At 37.0% G+C, this 16978-nt stretch overlaps 1 protein-coding gene across 1 annotated transcript in view; it reads right to left on the bottom strand.

Moving 5' to 3' along the window:
* Positions 1–16978, bottom strand: part of GMDS (GDP-mannose 4,6-dehydratase) — a 529055-nt gene that overhangs the window by 470865 nt on the left and 41212 nt on the right. The window lies entirely within an intron of this gene.

The following is a 16978-nucleotide window of genomic DNA, read 5'->3' as shown; positions in this document are numbered from 1 at the left end:
AGCATTCATGGAGCCCAAGGTCTCGGCAGCCCTAAATAATATCCCACCTGTCATTATGTCAAACAGTTTGGCCCACTTCCATAACAAGACAAAAGTCACTTTTGTTGCATGTCAAATGTGCGGAGAGAACGAGCCAGAAAAAGCTGTTTGAAGGTTAGAAGTACTACGAGCAGTTTAAAAGAACAGCAATAAATAAAACTTGTTAATGCCCCTAACATTGCTAGTCAAAAATAGTCATGAATTAACAGATGTTACTAGTATAACTACATGCCAAGATGATGGGCAAATTGAGTTATATAAATAGGTGATCTACAAATAAAGATATGATGAATAATTAATAACAGACCATGTGGAAAAGAGATCTCACACATTTAAAACACTAACAAAAGGCACCCAATAAAACAGCTTTCAAAATACAAAGAGTAGATCTCATATTTTCCATCAACTGAAAAGTAGACCCTGCATAAGTTATGTTTTCATTGATCCAAGTGATTCTAAAAATTTAGAGAAGTACTTCAGAATTTTTAAAAATTAAACTTTGTTAATAATCACAAATTATAAATGTAATTACTATATTTTTCAGTTTATCAAATTTAGTAAAATTATTTTGGAAATCAGAATAAGAAATAATAAGGCCAATAGGAAACCTAAATGTGGGAGGAGGAAGAGCAGAGGGAAAGAATAAGTATGTTCTGACCAATCATGTTTACATACTTGATGCAAAATCCTTCTTGACTGAATACGTTCCCATTATTTCTGTCCCTGGGGCTTGCTGACAGAGACACTGTGTCCATATGAAGGGAAAACCTGTTTTTTCCCCCACCTGGGATCCCAAAGGACCTCCTCCTCGATTCCCTACAAACAATTTCTTCTACATTACCCATTTGATTCCACTCTGGCCAAGTCACCCAGGTTCCTGCAGCCCTGTTGCTGACAGTTAGACTTTCTGACACAAGGCCTGATGTTGAGGTGAGGGCAGCCTGGCCAGTTAATGAAGCTGGCATGGGGAGAAGAAAGGAAGCCCAGCTTCACCAGTTTTCAGAAAACCTAGGCTGATTTTGTATTAGCTGATTCTTTGGGGATGCTGCAATAGACTACTTACAGAGTGCTTTTGGGGAGAGAGATGTCACTCTAAGCATTTTACTTATATTCCTATAAACTTCTCAATAACCCAGTGAAGTACTGTTATGGATAAGGAAGCTGGGAACAAAAAAGTTAAGCAGTTTGCCCAAGGTCACAAAAATCAGCAAGTGGCACAGAAAGGGCTCAAACCCAGATCATCTAGTCCCCGTCCACACATCCAAACCACTCACCCTACTGCCCTGAAACTCTTTTCTCTGAAATCCTATTTAGAACCTAGAAGCAGCACACCACACAAGTAAAATTTGGGTATAAACAATTATTTACCAGGATCCTTAAAATACTTATTAGAACATATTGACATAAATCTCATAATCAATAGATTAGGAGGAAAGCAAAACAACTCAAAATAAAACTATAAAGTCATGAAAAATGCAGGCCCTTGAAGAAAAAGTGGTTGTGATGTTTTATCTCTCTGGGTTTCAGAGGGGACAGAGAAATCAATCCATCAATTTTAAATGGCTTTTGGATCAAAACAAGAAAGGGAAAATATAACATGAGACAGTCATGGTATATTAGTCTGTTTTCATGCTGCTATAAAGAAACACCCAAGACTGGGTAATTTATTTATTAGAGACTCAAAATGGAGACCTCAGGGCAGAATTTGTCACCATTTTGTGCCATGGACCTCCAGCAATACAGGAAGCATGCGGACCCTTTTTCAGAATAATGTTTTTAAAGATACAAAATAAATTTGTACCTAACATTACAAAGGAAGTAAATCATATTCAAACACCATTATCAAAATATTCTGAAAAGCAAATTTATGATATAGTAATATATATCCTTTAAGATCTAGCAATCTGATGGATGAGGTCACAAGAGCTGGGTCTGGAAATGTCATAAAATATATGAACTAAAAACACTTCTTTATATATGTTATATATGTTTATAGGTATTATCAATACTAAGACCACAATATAACAAAAGTCAGATTATCTCTTAAGACGGCTCTAAATACTCCTGATCCAGAAGGTTTTTTCAGTCCCAATGCACTTGACCTCACCAGAATTCCAGGGTCCCAGGACGTCCTCACCCATGGCTCCTAAGAACCCATGCTTACCTCCATCTCCTACTTTTTCATTTCCACTCCTTCTGCAGTTCTTCCAACTTCTGAACACAGATATGTCCAAAGGATTCCTGTCAGAGTGTATATCATAAAACCAGTATCCCATGGAACACTGCTTAGTAAATTCCTGACTGGCTCTCCTGGTCTTTATCTGCCACTACCACACACCACGTTTGCTCTTAGAGACATTTCCTCACTCTTCTCTACCCACAGAAGACATGTCCTTGCTCCAGAAATGACACCCAGAAACCCTAATCAACAGAAGAGATTCCCACCAAGCAGAGGGAAAGTGCTCTTCTTCCAATGGCTTGTCGGTCTCTTATCCACATACACACATCTGCCCTGAAGAACATAACCTGCCCACCAAGCATTCCCTACTGACCTCACATCCCAGATATTAACTGGGTCAAAACCAGAATTATAAACCTCAAATCCTAAATTCCCTGTTAAATTACCTACGAACCCTAAATTAGAATTTTTTTTTTTTTTTTTTTTTTTGAGACGGAGTCTCACTCTGTCGCCCAGGCTGGAGTGCAGTGACCGGATCTCAGCTCACTGCAAGCTCCGCCTCCCGGGTTCACGCCATTCTCCTGCCTCAGCCTCCCGAGTAGCTGGGACTACAGGCGCCCGCCACCTCGCCCGGCTAGTTTTTTTTTTTGTATTTTTTAGTAGAGACGGGGTTTCACTGTGTTAGCCAGGATGGTCTCGATCTCCTGACCTCGTGATCCGCCCGTCTCGGCCTCCCAAAGTGCTGGGATTACAGGCTTGAGCCACCGCGCCCGGCCAGAAATTTTTAAGATAAAGTGCACAGGGCATTTCAGCCGTCTTTATTTTTCTTTCTACACACCTTTTCTACTTCTTATCCTGATGAATCTATCTCAACTAAGAAATCACAAATGTTCCTTTTCTTCCATTAGCATAAAGTTGACAAGAGTTTGTCCTGTGTGAGACACTCCGTGATTCCTTTCCATGAGCCCGTGTGCCCTACTAGACAATAAATTTCTTGAGAACAAAGACAATGCTGTACACATTTGTATATCCCACATGGCTACCTTATAATTAACAGGAGCTCAATAAATGCTAGAGGTGTACAAGAACAACAAAGTAAAGACACTAAAGATGTACCCAAAGGCAGTATCTCTAGCAAAGAATAAGCATTGCATCTTCCTCAACATTTAACAACTGAAAAAGCTATGAAAAACAATGACATATGGGATACTTTACATTAAAAAAAAAAAAGAAAAAGAAAAGTTCTAAACCCTCAAACCCCAAACCTCCATTCAGGGACCTGTAGTGCCATAGTTGAAGTGTCTAAGATAGCAAAAGGGCAAATGATTGCGAAGACTGAAAACCAATTCCATGACGGTTCAAGCTCAAGCTGCTTATGTCAATGTTTCTTACGCTAAATGTGATCTTGGGCAGTTCACACCACATACCTACACCTCACTTTCTTTACCTCTAAAACAGAAACACTTTGATTAAAGCCACAAAGGGGGAAAAAAAGAGTAAAAGTGTTAAAAAAAAAAAAAAAAGCCTTCTCTGAATTTGTAGAACAATTCTTTATTAACGAAGAAACCCACATGTGAGTAAGAGGGTTCTTGCCAGGCAGGGGGGTGTGTGCATGTGTGTGTGTATTACATGTCTGGGTGTTGCTTGCCTGTGTGTGTCTGTGTAGGTGTTTGGCCATGGATACAATTTACATGCTTTACTTTTCCTTTACACAGTAGGAAATGTATGCCTTAGAACAAAGCCACTATTAATTTACATTAAAAAATTTTTGTTTCTACAACTGAGATCCAGTAAAATGTTCAAAATTCTAAAAGAAAGGGGAGCAAATCTCCTTTACCTTCAATACCATAATTCACGAAGTTTCCAACAGTTACTCCTCATGAATATCTGAAGAAAAGTAAGATATCTACAAAGGCTTAGGATGTCTGAAGGCAGCCTGCCTATCCTTTTCATTTTAAATAAAACTGATCAATATGGATTCTTGCTCCAAACTATGCTGTAATTTCCAATTCTCTCAAAGATATTAGGAGCATGAACTCTAAGTTTTAGTTTCACAGGAGTAGGGAGTGGATTCTGGGAGTTACAGTTTGGTTTTCGGGTGACCAATTTCTGCAAAGTTAAGGAAAGATACTGGATGTCATCCAAAATCAATCTTCTTTCAATTTCATCAGTTTAGGACAAGCAGTAGATCCTTCACACTGCATGGAACAAAATCAATAGAAGCCAAGAACAACAGGCATTGCTCTTTCAAGATCATTTCATCAGGATTTAGCAGAAGTAAACACAAGGAGGTATCTATAAGCTGCAAGAATAACAATATTTTCACTTTGTTATTCACTGTGCTCTAACCTGAACCCTATCTTCTTGTTCCAAATGCCATTTCAATACTTGAAATTTCTACAACTGGTAAAATCACAAACACATTTGTAAATTTCTATTTGCTTAAATAAGCTCAGTGTGTGACCTTTCTCTATCTCAGGTTCAAATAATCTGTATTAATAGACTATTTTCTTTTTGCATATATTGTTTTAATCCATCTGAGGCTCAATGTCCCTTCCCTAGAAATACAAACTAACGGTTTTGTTTTCACCATGGAATGTTTAGATTAGACAGTCAGTGCACAGGGAAAATGAATACAGCCCCCATCTGATGCAACTCATGTTAATTTTTGCCTACACCGCTTTGTGCTGAATGTACCAGTACACCTTGGGAATAGCTCTGGGCCTGGGAGAGGCACCTTTTCTAAACATATCCGGTTACTCTTCGATATCATGCCATCCCGGAAAGGCAGAGCGTCAGTCTGCAGAATAAAAAGAAGCCACTCAGCAGATGCATAAAAAAGGAATATCTTTAGTATTCAGAAAATGACACTGTTTATAGGCTGCTTTAAAAATAACAAAAACTTTTATTGATACATATTTTACATATTTTGGGGGCACATGTGATATTTTGCTACATGTATAGAATGTGTAATGATCAAGTTAAGGTATCTGGGGTGTCCATCACCTTGAGTATTTACCATTTCTATGTGTTGAGAACATTTCAACTCCTCTCTTCTAGCTACTTTGAAATATACAATACATTGCCACTAACTACAGTCACCCTACTCTGCTACCAAATATTAGAACTTACACCTTCTAACTGTACGTTTGTACTCATTGACCAAACTCTCTTTGTCCGTTTCCCTCCAACCCCTGCCACCCACACATCCTTCCCACTCTCTGGCATCTACAGTTCTACTCTTTACTGTCACAAGAGTAAGTTTTTTAGCTTGCACATGAGTGACAACATGTGGAGTTTATCTTTCTGTGCCTGGGTTATATAATGACCTCCAGTTCCATACATGTGGCTGCAAATAATATTATTTCATTCTTTCATTATTTTTTATGGTCAGATAATATTCCATCATGTATATATACCACACACTTAGGGTGATCCCATAATTCACTTTCCTATTGCGAATACTGCTGCAATCAACATGCAAGTGCAGGTATGCCTTTGAGATGCCAATTTCCTTTCCTTTGGATAGATGCCCAATAGTAGAATTGATGGAGAGTACAACAGTTCTATTTTTAGTTTTCTAAGAAATATCCATACTGTTTTCCATAAGTGGTTGTATTAATTTACCTTCCCACAAACAGTGTACAAGAGTTCACTTTCCTCCATATCCTTGACAACATCTGCTATTTTTTGTCTTTTTAGTGATAACCATTCTAACTGGGGTAGGGTAAGAATGGTTACCCACTCTTAACCTATAATGGCACATGGAGACTAAAAATAAAGAAATGGAAAAAATTACCCATTCTTACCCACGGGTAAGAATCAATACTGTCATTGTAATATTGATTTGCATTTCCCTGACACTTAGTGATCTTGAGCATCCTTTCAAATACCTGTTGGCCACTTGCAAGTCTTTGAAGAATTGTCCATTTATGTCCTTTGCCTACTTTTCAATGGGATTTTTGTTGTTGAGCTATTTGAGTACCCTGTACATTTTGGGTATCAGTCCATTGTTGGATGAATAGTTTGCGAATTTTTTTTCCGCTCAACAAGTTGTTTATTCATTCCTTTGACTGTTTCCTTCATGTGCAGAAGCTTTTTAGTTTAATATAGTGCCATTTGTCTATTTTTTCTCTGTCACATTTGTTCTCTGTGCTTTGAGATCTTAACCATAAAATCTCTCAACAAATATGGTGTAAATTCTAGCAGTTTTATAGCTTGGGGTCTAACGTTTAAGTCTTTTAAAAAATTAATTAACTATTTTTTTAAAAGATAGGGTCTCACTAGGTTGCCAAAGCTGGTCTTGAACTCCTGGTCTCAAGAAATTATCCTGATTCGGCCTCTCAAAGTGCTGGGATTACAAGCACGAGCCACCATGCCTGACCACATTTAAATCTTTCTATATTGGGAGAAAGTCAGGTCCAGTTTCATTCTTCTGCATGTGGATATCCAATTTTCCCCAGAACCATTTATTGAAGAGGGTGTACTTTCCCTAATGTATGCTCTTGGCATCTTTGTCAAAACTCAGTTGTTATAAGTATGTGGATTTATTTCTGGGTTTTCTATTCTGTTCCACCGATCTATATAACTTTTAATAGTTATATGATGATATTTTGATTACTATAGTCTTGAAATATATTTTGAGGTCAGATAGTGTGATGCTTCCAGCTTTATTCTTTTTGCTCAGGATTTCTTTGGCTGTTCTCTTTGGTTCCAAACCAATATTAGAATTATTTTTTCTATTTCTGTGAGAAATGACATTATTATTTTGATAGGGACTGCACTGATTCAGTAGATGCCTTTGAGCAGTACTGACATGTTAATGCTATAAATTCTTTTGATTCATGAGCATGGGATATCTTTTCGTTTGTTTGTCTTCTATTCTATTTCTTTCATCAATCTTTTGTAGTTTGCTTTGTCGAAATCTTTCACCTCCTTGGTTAAATTTATTCCTAGGTTTTTTTTAATAGCTAGTGTAAACAGAATTGCCTTCTTGGTATCTTTTGTGGCTATTTCATTATACTTGTATAGGAAGACTACTGATTTTTACATGTTCATTTTGTATTCTGCAACTTTGCCGAATTGGTTTAGCAGTTCTAAGGGTTTTTTGTGGCAGTCTTGTTTTTTTCTAATAAGATAATGTCATCTGCAAAGGTAAACAACCTGACTTCCTTTCTACCAATTTAAATGCATTTTATTTCTTAATCTTGTGTGATTTGCTAGGATTTCCAGTGCCATGTAGAACAGGAGTGGTGAAAATGGGCATCCTGGGATTGTTTCCATTCCTAAAGCAAAGACTTTCAACTTATCCCCATTCAGTATGATATTAGTGTGAGTTTGCTATATATGTCCTTTATGATTTTGAGGTATGTTTCTTCTATGCCATATTTGTTGAGAGTTTCTATCATGAAGGGATGCTGAATTTTATCAAATGCTTTTTCTACTGAATTTTATCAAATGCTTTTTCTACAACTATTGAGATGATCATATTTTTGTAATCGTTCATTCTGCTTATGTGATGTATCACATTTGTTAATTTGCATGCATTGAACCATCCTTGTAGTCCTGGTATAAAGCCCACTTGATTGTGGTGTATTATCTTTTCGATGTGCAGTAGGAATCAGTTTGCTAGTATTCTGTCAAGGATTTTTGCATCTATAGTCATCAAGAATAATGACCTGTACTTTTCTTTTTTTGTGTGTCCTTATCTGGTTTTGGTATAAGGGTGATGCTACCCTCATAGAATGAGTTAGTGTGAATTCCTTCCTCTTCAATTATCTGGAATAGTTTCAAGAGGATTGGTATCAGTTCTTCTTTATACATATGGTAGAATTTGGCCAAGAATCAATCTGATACTAGCCCTTTCTTTGCTGAGACTTTTTGTTACTGATATGACTTTGCTACTGGTTATTGGTTCGTTCAGGGTTTCTGTTTCTTCCAGATTCAAGCTTGGTAGATGGTAGGTATCCAGGAAATTATCCATTTCCTCTAGATTTTCCAGTCTGTGAGTGTGTAGCTGTTCATGATAGCCCTCTGATGATCCTTTGTATTTCTGTGGTATCAGATGTAATTTCTTTTTTATTTCTGATTTATGTGGGTCATCTCTCTTCTTTTCTTGGTTAGTCAAGCAAGTGATTTATCAATTTTGTGTCTTTTCAAAGAATCAACTTTTCCTTTCACTGATCCTTTGAACTGTTACTTTAGTCTCTATTTTGCTTATCTCTGCCCTGATCTATACTATTTCTTTCCTTTGCTAATCTTGGATTTGTTTTGTTCTCGCTTTTCTAGTTCCTTGAGGTGCATCATTAGATTGCTTATTTAAACTCTACTGTTTTGATGTGGACATTTATTGCTATAAACTTCATGTCAGTACTGCTTTTGCTGTATCCCACAGGTTTTGGTATGTTGTGTTTCCATTTTCATATGTTTCAAGAAATTTTTTAACTTACTTCTTAATTTCTTCATTGATCTAATCGTCATTCAGGAGCATGTTGTTTAAGTTCCATACATTTGGATAGTTTCCAAAGATCCTCTTGATGTTTCCAGTTTTATTCCATTGTGTTCTGAGAACATACTTGCTATGATCTTGCTTTTTAAAAATTTGTTGTTACTTATTTTGTGGCCTAACAGATAGTCTTCTCTGGAGAATATTCCACGTGCTGATGAGAAGACTTTATATTCTGTAGTTTTTGGATAAAATGTTCTGTAAATATCTGTTGAGTCCAGGTAGTCTAAAAATCCAGTTTAAATAAAAGTTTATAAATGTTTGTTAACTTTCTGTCTAAATGATTTGTCTAGTGCTGAGAGTGGGGTTGGAGTTCCCCACTATTATTGTATTGTAGTCTCTCTCCTTAAATCTAGTAATATTTATCCTATGAATCTTGTTGCTCCAGTGTTGAACACATATTTAGAGCCATAATATTCTGTTGCTGAATGGATTCTTTTGTCATTATATAATGACCGTGTTTTTTTTGTTTGTTTGTTTTGTTTTGTTTTACTGTGTTTAACTTAAATTCTGTTTTATCTGACATAAGTATAGCTACTCCCACTCACTTTTGGTTTCTGTTTGTGTGGAGTAATTTTTTCCATTCCTTTATTTTTAGTCTACATGTGCCATTATAGGTTAAGTGTGTTTCTTGCAGGTAATGTATAGCTGGATCCTAATTTTTAATCCATTCTGCCAGGCTGTAGCTTCTAAGTGGAAAATTCAATCCTTCCACATTCAAGATTATTATTAACATGTGCGGTTTTGTTCCTATTATATTGTTACTGTTTTCTGGTTGTTTTATATACTATTCATTCCTTTCTTTTTCATTTATTGTTTCTAATTGTGGTTTGGTGGTTTTCTGTACAGATACCATTTGATTACTTTCCCTTATTCCTTTGTCTGATTGCTTTATTAGCAGGTTTTACACATTCGTAAGTTTTCATGATGGTAACTGTAGTCATTTTGCTCCCGGGATTAGGACTCCCTTGAGCCATTTCTGGGGAAGACTTTATTTCTCCTTCAGTTACAAAGAATATTTTTGCTGGACATAGTATCCTTTGGAGAGCATTTTTTTTTCTTTCATTACTTTGAATATATCATTCTTTCCTGGCCTGTAAGGTTTCTGCTGAGAAATTCACTATTAGACTGATACGGTTTTCTTTATAACTGACTAGGCACGTTTCTCTTGCCTTTTTCAGAATTCTCTCTGTCTTTGACTTTAGACAGTTTGACTACAATGTGCCAAGGAGAAGACTTTCTTGCATTGTATCTGGGATCTTGGAGCCTCCTGTTTCTGGATATCTAAATCATTTGCTAGATTTGAGAAGTTTTCAACTATTATTTAGTAACAAAAAAATAGATCAGTTTTCCAACCCTTTTGTTCCCTGTCTTCTGGGACCCAAATGATTCAAATATTTGGTGGCTTTATGGTATCCCATATGTCTTGAAGGCTTCAATTATTCTTTTTTATTCTTTTAGCATTATTTCTGTCTGATTAGGTTCTTTTGAAAGACCTGTCTTTAAGTTCTCAGATTCCTTCTCCTGCTTAATCTAGACTATTGTTGAATCTTCCTAACATTTTTTATTTCATTCAATGAATTCTTCAGTTTCGGGATTTCTGTATGGTTCTTTTTTATGATAACTATCTCTTCGGTAAATTTTTCATTCATATCCTGCATTGTTTTTCTGATTTCTACGTACTGTCTTTCATCATTCCCTGGTATCTCACTGAGCTTCTTCACAATCAAGAAGCTGAATTATTTGTCCAGGATTTTGTGAATTTCTTTTTGATTGGAATAGTTGCTGAAGAATTATTATGTTCCCCTGGAGATGTTATATTTCCTTGCTTTTTCATGTTTCCTGCATCCTTACACTGCTACTTGGACATCTGGTGTCAGTCACTGCCTTCAATTTTTTGAATTTACTTTAACAGGGGAGGGCATTTTTTTGAACACCTATCTATGGTGTTGGTCGGGTGGCACACTTTAGCTATGATTCTAGATGTATGCAGTAGTGTAGTCTCCGTAAGATTTCTTCAGCTGTACATAGCATCAGTTACCTGTGATTTCCTCAGGAGCTTATGGTGCATTTATTAGTGGAGGCTGTGGTAACATTTGCTAGGACCTGGGGTGGCAGGTAAGTCAGCCTTCAGGCCCATGATAGCAGCAGTGGGTTGAGCATGCATTTCCTTGGGCCCTAAGGCAGTGTATACGGCACTGGTGTTACAGGTCCAAGCAGGCCAATTCTTGGAAAGTAGAAAACTGTGAAGATTAATTTGGGTGTCATCAGAGCTGAATTAGAATATCATTTCTGTCACTTTCTGGGTATTTCATCTCAGGTAAGTTATTAGGTTGAACAACCTAATACTGCTGATATTCAGCTACTGTATTTGGGGGCTACAAGATGGCAGTTTCATGTGGCCCAACTGAATAATTATAGTAGCCTAAATTTTCTGTAAAACTGAGAAAATATCCCCCAACTTAACAGGGCCGTTGCATGGGCTCATACAATAGTCTCACAAAAACTCTTTCAATATTTTTATTAAAGTGTGTTTTAAAATGTGTTAGTAAATGTAAAATGTCAGATTCTTCGTGAGAAACCCATGTTCTATATTTTAAACTTTTGAAAGATGAAAAAGATAATGGTAAAATCATGACTTCTGGGCTGGGAAAAAAAAAAATCAGGACAGAAAAATATGTCCTAGGAACTCCAAACGGCTTTCCCTGGCTACATGCAAAGAGTCCACACACTGCTAAGGGCTCAGTCCCAGAGGGCTGCTCTCTGCCCTCTCTGTGCAGCTCAGTGGGATGGCCCTGACTCCTTTCCCTGAATACCCAGAGAGCCTCATGAAGGACTACACAAAGTCTTTCATCAGGACTTCCCCTCCGGATTCCTCCACACAACCTTCTGCTTGTCTGTCCACATCACTCTGCTCTGGAATGTCCTTGTCCTAGAGTCCTTCCATCACCTAATCATTTGAACTTACATTAACCAGTTATGCAGCTTGCACCCCTGACCTATGCAGACTTTGAGGGGGAAAAAAAGCCAGCGTTTGCATTTTAGCAGTAAGATTGACCACAACCCTGAAAGTCATAGGCCACAAGCCACACTCTATGCTGCCACAGTGTACCGATTTGCTTTTGCAGGCCTCCTTATAGTACGGGTTTGATCTGGAACCCTTCTCTCTGTTTTAGAGGATATTCACAATGAAAAATTCAGCATAGGTGAATGACCCATCATTTCTGTTCTAATGAGGTCTTTGGAATTCCAGAATTGATAAGCTTATTGCTGAGATCTCCCCTCTCACTCTCTCAAGCAAAAAGATATCAACAAAAGTGGCCTCTCAATTATCACCCACTTCAAAATTGTCTGACTTTCAGGAGCAGTATAAGCAAGCAGAACGTGGTGTAACAAACCCAATGTCCAGCTCAATCTCACCACTGCCACAAAGTTCAGGCAATTTCGCCACAATAGGAAATACCCACATTGTTCTTACTTGATGGAACACTATTTCTACATTCATCCCAGCTATCCAAGCAACTATAGGCATAGTAATAACATTCAAGATGAAGAAAAGTAATGAGATAAAAGACACATAATACGTGTTCCCTACTTTACACACACATGCACGCACACACGTGTGCACACACACTCAAACAGAAAATCCATGGACTCTTTAAGAACCCATGAGCTGATCACATTTACCACAGGGCTCACTGGTCATTTCCTCGATGAACTTCAAGTATTTTCTTTTAATAATCAGGAAAAGTAAGGTAGCACAAAGAATGAGGTACTGCGACAGGGAGGCAGTCAACAGGAGGGGACAAAGAGAAGAGTGTCACTGCTGCTGGCCAGGCCAGGGCCCTACATATCCCACAGCAGTCTATCTGGCAGGTCACCTCATAAAATTGCAGGCATCGATTCCTATCATGTCCCCTCCATGTTACAATGAGGATTACAGCTCAGCATTGCTAAAAACTCAACCTGCATTTTTTGATCAAAAATAACAAAATTAAATTCAAAATCTCACTTATAAATCCTAACACTGAAAGAACGGTCTGAGAGCATCTAAAACAGTGTCTTTCAAACTGAAAGTAATGGTTATGGGTCACAAAATCAATTTAGTTAATGACACTTAAAAATTCAGGAAATACTGCACATTGTAAGAACATGTACTGGTTTGTAAAATTTCTGTTTTCAACACGTGTCTGTGCTATAATGTTTTATAAAATGTATTTCTTATTGTGGGTTGAACTAATTTAAACAAAAGGTTTCAAAACATTGATCTAATTCAATATCCTCATTTGATGACAAAACTGAACCCCAAAATGGGTAAAGGTGGTTAAAACAAGTTACACAACTTGGTACTGACAAGGATTCAAACCTATTCATTCTTTATCACAAGATGTCTTTTTAAGAAAAACCACAATCCCATTTCTACAATTCTTTTTTTAAAAGTCCCACTAAACATCATCATTTATAAAACACAGAAGCAGGTATCTGCAAATTTTTCAGAGAATTGAGTATAAACAACTTAAACAATTTCTCCAAGTCACTTGGCAAATGTAGGTTCTCAGGGTGAAATCAGACAGTGGGATTAGAAACAAGGCACTGTGGCTTTTAATCAACACAAGATTCGATACCTTTAACATTTTAACACAATGTCAAGCGCTGAATAAATGCTACCACCTTCCTTCATCATACTTCCTGGATTTTCACATCCATATAGCTTGAGCCTGGATGGAGCCCACATCATCCAACAATAGCAAATCTTCCCTCTATTGTAGCTACCCAGCCATGGTATTACCATTATTAAGCAATCTGTAACTCTTCAAGTATCTGAGGCAGCCCTAAGGAAACACAAAAACTATAAAAACATCCTGACTTATTCTAATGGGTTATAAAATTCAATGAAGTGGGCAGAAAAACAAGATTCAAAACAACCATTTAAGAAGGAAGAATATAATCATTCATTCAAATGAAAATGCCACACTGAATAGAGAATACGGACATCTCCTCTTGACATTCGGGTTAATTCTAACCACTCTGAAAGACTGACCCAAAGAGCTTCTAGACAATCAAGAATTGAAGGTTGTGCCTATACCCTCAGAAAGCTAATTTTGCCTTCATTTTACAATCAAGTCTCTGATCTCTCACAAATCTTCATGCAATTTGAGTCTTAATATAACTACAGCTTATTGGGTAAGTCCATCATCAACTAATCTACAAATTATGGTATATTTATCAGTTGCTATTGACTCCTGACAGATATACTCAAGTGGAGGTCTATTTTTAACAAAATACTCCAGTTAATTGGGGGGTATTACAATGGCCCACATCAACAGAAATTATTTCAACTTAAATACAAAGAAACAGCTAAATAAAATATATACTATTTAAGATACAGTAAATTATAAATCAGTCAAATTATATGTCTCAAGGACAGTTCCAGGCAGAGAAAACCAAATTAACAAATACTTAATCAAACGCCCTCTATATGCAAAATACTGTGCTAGACTTTATATTTTAGGTAAATGCAAGTAAATTACTTTCCTAGCTAAAGTCTTGGGTCAGACTATAAAAATTACAATTGATTACATAAAACTTAATTAACCTTTTCCTTTGCCCTCATAATACTCTTCATATCAATTTATGTATTTCCAAGTACCTATACCTATAATGTAGAGGCATCTGGGTTTGAGAGGTTTAAGGGAGAAAAGCGATTTTAAAAATCATATAAACGTGAAAAACAAATGAACAAGTGGCCACGCCCTAAACACGCCCTTTTGCATCAAGTGTTTGGGCTCACATGTGATAAGCTGCTTATTTGTTCATGTAGCAGATGATGATCAAATTTTCCAATCTCTAAAATCACTCCCAGATTCTAGATTACTCAATTACCCTTCATTTCACAGCAAGTGGCTATAATAAAATAATCTAAATAAAACTCTTTAATTCAACATCTCAAAAGTAAAAGAGTGGGTTTACATATAATTTGAGTAAACCAGAGAGGACTATTCCTTTCATCAGAGACTTTCTGACACTATTAAAATGAAAGAACCAGTCTTGCAATTAGTTATATAAAACCACAACCAAATTCAGAAGTCAGTACAAAATTTAGCAACCCTATCATTTTTCAAGGTTGTACCAGTTTTTACTAGAAAAAGCAAATGAAGCCTAGGAAAATAACCTGAACATGTTCACATTTAGAAAAGTCTACTCTTCTACAGTCATATTTAACGAATGTCATGAGATCCTTAAATTTGTGAAAGTATTTTCTCTTCCATGAAAGAAGCAAATATATACACACACACACACACACACACACACATATATGTATATACATACATACACACATACATGTATTTTTTTTTTCCTTAGTTTAGAAATCTTTAAGACAAACCCAGGCCCACTCTCATTATCTTATCTTTTTCTATTCCTTTCTTTCTCCCTAGGTATCTGTAACATGGTCATTTTCATTATTTTCTCACTTATTTTTTTCTTGTGAATCACCTGTGGCTATAGTGTATAGCAAATACGCTAGGCTAAATTTAAAAATCGGGTTTCTTTTCTCACTAAGTCAAGTAAATAACTCTGATTATAACATTTCATCTTGAATTAACATTATTCTTAATTGCCTATGTACCTTACCTGACATTTTTAGCAATCATATGCACTTCCTTCTAGTTTCTCTGACATTTTTGCACATCAATCTCATCAGAAGAGAAAAATCTAACTTTTTTTTTTCTGAAACAGGGTCTCACTCTGTCATCCAGGCTGGAGTGCAGTGTCACTATTTCAACTCACTGTAGCCTCAACATTTTGGGCTCAAGTGATCCTCCCACCTAGGCCTCCCAAGTAACTGGAACTACAGGTGCTCACCACCACACCAGCTAATTTTTGTATTTTTTCTAGAAACAGGGTCTCACCATGTTTCCCAGGCTGGTCTTAAACTCCTGAGCTCAAGCAATCCACCTGTCCTGGCTTCCCACAGTGCTGGATTACAGGCATGAGCCACCATACCTGGCCAGCCATGAAATTTAGACGTTACTAGAGTCAGGCATACCTGAACTCTCCAGTCATTCATTAATCCAGGCTCTACTGTCATTCCTTAATTCTGTGGCCTTAAGATATAAAAACTCTCTGAGCTTGTTTTCTCAATAAAATGAAGGATATAATACAGATTATATCAAATTATTAAATAAACTAATGTGTGGACACAGCTCTTCACATAGTGTGGCACAGGTGAGGAATCAGTGGTCGTGCTGGGGTTGCTCTCACTCCACTGGTTTTGGTTGTTTGCTCCACATGAAAACATACTGTCTCAAAAACACACCTGATTTTCTTCCAGAGATGACATGTAGAACACCCCACTAACCATGACTCTAAAACAATCTCTGTAGTACCATTTACCCAGCAATTGTGCATCTTGAGGCAGTAACTATTTATGTGCACTGACCTAGAGGCTGGCAGTTTCAATGAAACCCTGACTTCCCTTTCTTCTTTTCATCCCTCTAATAGAAGCAACACTTTTGTTCTAAGATCCAAGTCAAAGACATTGATCTTACACAACAGAAAACTGTGGCTCACACATCTAGAGTTCCCATCATTCTAATACAATACAGATAGATACTCTACTAAGATCCAGACCTTGCAAGGCACACTGGCAAGGCAGCATCTCCACTTAAATCAGAAGGGAACAGCCAACCATGAGTAACCAGCATGCTGCTGGTCCTCCCAAACCTGCTGTTCTGTAGCTAACTCAGGGACTTCAAAACAACTTCTGTTCTGCAGCTAACTCAGGGACTTCGAAACAACTTCAGCAGCGGCAAAGGCTGCTTCCCAACTTTTACATACTTTTCAGTTCATATAATAGACATTTCACATAAAGTTGTTGATAGATTTTCTTCTGCCTGTGCACATCAGTTAAATGTGTTTTATTTCCCTTCTGGGCTGTGTGCTGGCAGAGAATAACACAATGAAGAGGTGGTAGTATGCCTTTCCAGGCCCGTTATGGCCAAGATTATGAAAGAAGGGCTTTGACGAAGAATGTTCAGGCCGACTATAATAGTTTTCCTTTTAGTGTATTATTGTTGCCATGTGTTTGCTGCTGTCTGGAGCAATAAAAAAGCTCTGAAATATTTGTCTGTGTCCTCCATAGACCCAAGAGTTTCCATAAGAGAAATCACTTGGAAAATCACAATATTACTCCAAATAAAATATTAACATAAAAAAACTTGTTGAAATGTTGAGCTAAAATACTAAAGAATTAC

This window comes from Colobus angolensis, unplaced genomic scaffold (assembly GCF_000951035.1).
Source record: "Colobus angolensis palliatus isolate OR3802 unplaced genomic scaffold, Cang.pa_1.0 Scaffold396, whole genome shotgun sequence".
NCBI lineage: Eukaryota > Metazoa > Chordata > Mammalia > Primates > Cercopithecidae > Colobus > Colobus angolensis.
The sequence above is the reverse complement of the archived record's forward strand: the minus strand, read 5'-3'. Positions and strand labels throughout refer to the sequence as shown.